Source organism: Arachis duranensis, chromosome 10, assembly GCF_000817695.3.
Source record: "Arachis duranensis cultivar V14167 chromosome 10, aradu.V14167.gnm2.J7QH, whole genome shotgun sequence".
Classification (NCBI taxonomy): Eukaryota; Viridiplantae; Streptophyta; class Magnoliopsida; order Fabales; family Fabaceae; genus Arachis; species Arachis duranensis.
In genome coordinates, this window is record NC_029781.3 from 29,220,911 (window position 1) to 29,225,238 (window position 4,328).

Here is a 4,328-nt window from a genome sequence, read left to right on the forward strand (position 1 = left end):
TCAATTAGAGGTGTCCAGGGTTCTTAAGCACACTCTTTTTGCCTTGGATCACGACTTTATTATTATTTTTTTCTTTTTTTCATTTTTCCTTCCCTCTTTTTTTTGTATTCACTACTTTTTCTTGCTTCAAGAATCATTTTTATGATTTTTCAGATCCTCAATAACATGTCTCCTTTTTCATCATTCTTTCAAGAGCCAATCATTCATGAACAACAAATTCAAAAGACATATGCACTGTTCAAGCATACATTCAATAACCAAAATATTGCCACCACATCAAAATAATTAATCTGTTATAAAATTCAAAATTCATGCAATTCTTCTCTTTTTCAATTAAGAACATTTTTCATTTAAGAATGGTGACGGATTCATAGGATATTCATAACTTTAAGGCATAGACACTAAGACACTAATGATCATGTAATAAGGCACAAATATAGATAAACATAAGCATAAAATTTGAAAAACAGGAAAATAAAGAACAAGGAAGTTAAAGAACGAGTCCACCTTAGTGATGGCAGCTTGTTCTTCCGCTTGAAGATCTTATGGAGTGTTTGAGCTCCTCAATGTCTCTTCCTTGCCTTTGTTGCTCCTCTCTCATGATTCTTTGATCTTCTTTAATTTCATGGAGGAGGATGGAATGTTCTTGGTGCTCCACCCTTAGTTGTCCTATGTTGGAACTCAATTCTCCTAGGGAGGTGTTAATTTGCTCCCAATAGTTTTGTGGAGAAAAATGCATCCCTTGAGGTATCTCAGGGATTTCATGATGAGTGGGATCTCTTGTTTGCTCCATGCTTTTCTTAGTGATGGGCTTGTCCTCATCAATGAGGATGTCTCCCTCTATGTCAATTCCAACTGAATAACAGAGGTGACAAATGAGATGAGGAAAGGCTAACCTTGCCAAGGTAGAGGACTTGTCCGCCACCTTATAAAGTTCTTGGGCTATAACCTCATGAACTTCTACTTCCTCTTCAATCATGATGCTATGAATCATGATGGCCCGGTCTATAGTAACTTCGAACCGGTTGCTAGTGGGAATAATTGAGCGTTGGATAAACTCCAACCATCCCCTAGCCACGGGCTTGAGGTCATGCCTTCTTAGTTGAACCGACTTTCTCTTGAATCTCTCTTCCATTGAGCGCCCTCTTCACAAATGTCTATGAGGACTTGGTCCAACCTTTGATCAAAGTTGACCCTTCTAGTGTAAGGGTGTTCATCTCCTTGCATCATGGGCAAGTTGAATGCCAACCTTACATTTTTCAGACTAAAATCTAAGCATTTCCCCCGAACCATTGTAAGCCAATTCTTTGGGTTCGGGTTCACACTTTGATCATGGTTCTTGGTGATCCATGCATTGGCATAGAACTCTTAAACCATTAAGATTCTGACTTGTTGAATGGGATTGGTAAGAACTTCCCAACCTCTTCTTCGAATCTCATGTCGGATCTCCGGATATTCATTCTTTTTGAGTTTGAAAGGGACCTCGGGGATCACCTTCTTCAAGGCCACAACTTCATAGAATTGGTCTTGATGCACCCTTGAGATGAATCTCTCCATCTCCCATGACTCGGAGGTGGAAGCTTTTGCCTTCCCTTTCCTCTTTCTAGAGGTTTCTCCGGCCTTAGATGCCATAAATGGTTATGGAAAAACAAAAAGCAATACTTTCACCACACCAAATTTAGAAGGTTTGCTTGTCTTCGAGCAAAAGAAGAAAGAAGAGAGTAGAAGAAGAAGAAATAGAGGAGATGAAGGTGGCTTTGTGGTTCGGCCAAGGGGGAGAAGTAGTGTTTAGGTTGTGTGAAAATGAAGGAGTGAAGATGGGTTTATATAAGGGTGGAGAGAGGGGTAGGGTTCGGTCATGTATGGGTGGGTTTGGGAGGGAAAGTGGTTTGAATTTGAATGGTGAGGTAGGTGGGGTTTTATGAAGGATGGATGTGAGTGGTGAAGAGAAAGATGGGATTTGATAGGTGAGGGGTTTTGGGGGAAGAGGTGTTGAGGTGATTGGTGAATGGGTGAAGAAGAGAGAGAGTGGTGGGGTAGGTGGGGATCCTGTGGGGTCCACAGATCCTGAGGTGTCAAGGAAAATTCATCCCTGCACCAAGTGGGGAGCAAAAATGCTCTTTATGCCAATTCTGGCGTTAAACGCCGGGCTGGTGCCCATTTCTGGCGTTTAACGCCAGCTTCTTGCCTTTTCCTGGCGTTTAACGCCAGTCTGGTGCCCCTTTCTGGCATTAAACGCCCAGAATGGTGCCAGACTGGGCGTTAAATGCCCAGTTGCTGCCCTTACTGGCGTTTAAACGCCAGCAAGGTTTTCCTCGAGGGTGTGCTATTTTTCTTTCTGTTTTTCATTCTGTTTTTGCTTTTTCAATTGATTTTGTGACTTCCCATGATCATCAACCTATAGAAAACATAAAATAACAAAGTAAAATAGATAAATATAACATTGTGTTGCCTCCCAACAAGCGCTTCTTTAATGTCAGTAGCTTGACAGTGGGCTCTCATGGAGCCTCACAGATGGTCAGAGCAATGTTGGAACCTCCCAACACCAAACTTAGAGTTTGAATGTGGGGGTTCAACACTAAACTTAGAAGTTGGTTGTGGCCTCCCAACACCAAACTTAGAGTTTGACTGTGGGGGCTCTGTTTGACTCTGTTTTAAGAGAAGCTCTTCATGCTTCCTCTCCATGGAAATAGAGGGATATCCTTGAGCCTTAAACACAAAGGATTCTTCATTCACTTGAATGATCAATTCTCCTCTGTCAACATCAATCACAGCTTTTGCTATGGCTAGGAAGGGTCTGCCAAGGATGATGGATTCATCCATGCACTTCCCAGTCTCTAGGACTATGAAATCAACAGGGATGTGATGGTCTTCAATCTTTACCAGAACATCCTCTACAAGTCCATAAGCTTATTTTCTTGAATTGTCTGCCATCTCTAGTGAGATTCTTGCAGCTTGTACCTCAAAGATCCCTAGCTTCTCCATTGCAGAGAGAGGCATGAGGTTTATACTTGACCCTAAGTCACACAGAGCCTTCTTAAAGGTCATGGTGCCTATGGTACAAGGTATTGAGAACTTCCCAGGATCTTGTCTCTTTTGAGGTAATCTTTACCTAGACAAGTCATCCAGTTCTTTGGTGAGCAAAGGGGGTTCATCCTCCTAAGTCTCATTACCAAATAACTTGTCATTTAGCTTCATGATTGCTCCAAGGTATTTGGCAACTTGCTCTTCAGTGACATATTCGTCCTCTTTAGAGGAAGAATACTCATCAGAGCTCATGAAGGGCAGAAGTAAATCCAATGGGATCTCTATGGTCTCATTATGAGCCTCAGATTCCCATGGTTCCTCATTAGGGAACTCATTGGAGGCCAGTGGACATCCATTGAGGTCTTCCTCAATGGCGATCACTGCCTCTTCCTCCTCTCCAAGTTCGGCCATGTGAGTCATGTTAATGGCCTTGCATTCTCCTTTTGGATTCTCTTCTGTATTGCTTGGAAGAGTACTATGAGGGAGTTCAGTAATTTTCTTGCTCAGCTGTCCCACTTGTGCCTCCAAATTTCTAATGGAGGACCTTGTTTCAGTCATGAAACTTTGAGTGGTTTTGATTAGATCAGAGACCATGGTTGCTAAGTCAGAGTGGTTCTTCTTAGAATTCTTTATCTGTTGCTGAGAAGATGATGGAAAAGGTTTGCCATTGCTAAATCTGTTTCTTCCATCATTATTGTTGTTGAAACCTTGTTGAGGTCTCTGTTGATCCTTCCATGAGAGATTTGGATGATTTCTCCATGAAAAATTATAGGTGTTTCCATAGGGTTCTCCCATGTAATTCACCTCTTCCATTGAAGGGTTCTCAGGATTATAAGTTTCTTCTTTAGATGAAGCATTCTTAGTACTGCCTGGTGCAGCTTAAATTCCAGACAGACTTTGAGAGATCATATTGACTTGCTGAGTCAATATTTTGTTCTGAGCCAATATGGCATTCAGAGTATCAATCTCAAGAATTCCTTTCTTCTGATTCGTCCCATTGTTCACAAGATTCCTTTCAGAAGTGTACATGAATTGGTTATTTGCAACCATTTCAATGAGTTCTTGAGCTTCTACAGGCGTCTTCTTCAGATGAAGAGATCCTCCAGCAGAGCTATCCAATGACATCTTGGACAGTTCAGACAGACCATCATAGAAGATACCTATGATGCTCCATTCAGAAAGCATATCAGAAGGACACTTTCTGATTAATTGTTTGTATATTTCCCAAGCTTCATAGAGGGATTCACCTTCCTTCTGTTTGAAGGTTTGGACTTCCACTCTAAGCTTACTCAATTTTTGAG

General features: G+C 41.5%; 1 non-coding gene across 1 annotated transcript; it reads left to right on the forward strand.

The window, feature by feature from the left end:
- Positions 1–4,206: 4,206 nt before the first annotated feature.
- Positions 4,207–4,314, forward strand: LOC127743448 (small nucleolar RNA R71). The gene has a single exon (XR_008004840.1). It is a non-coding gene; the product is annotated as a small nucleolar RNA R71 (small nucleolar RNA).
- Positions 4,315–4,328: the final 14 nt, after the last annotated feature.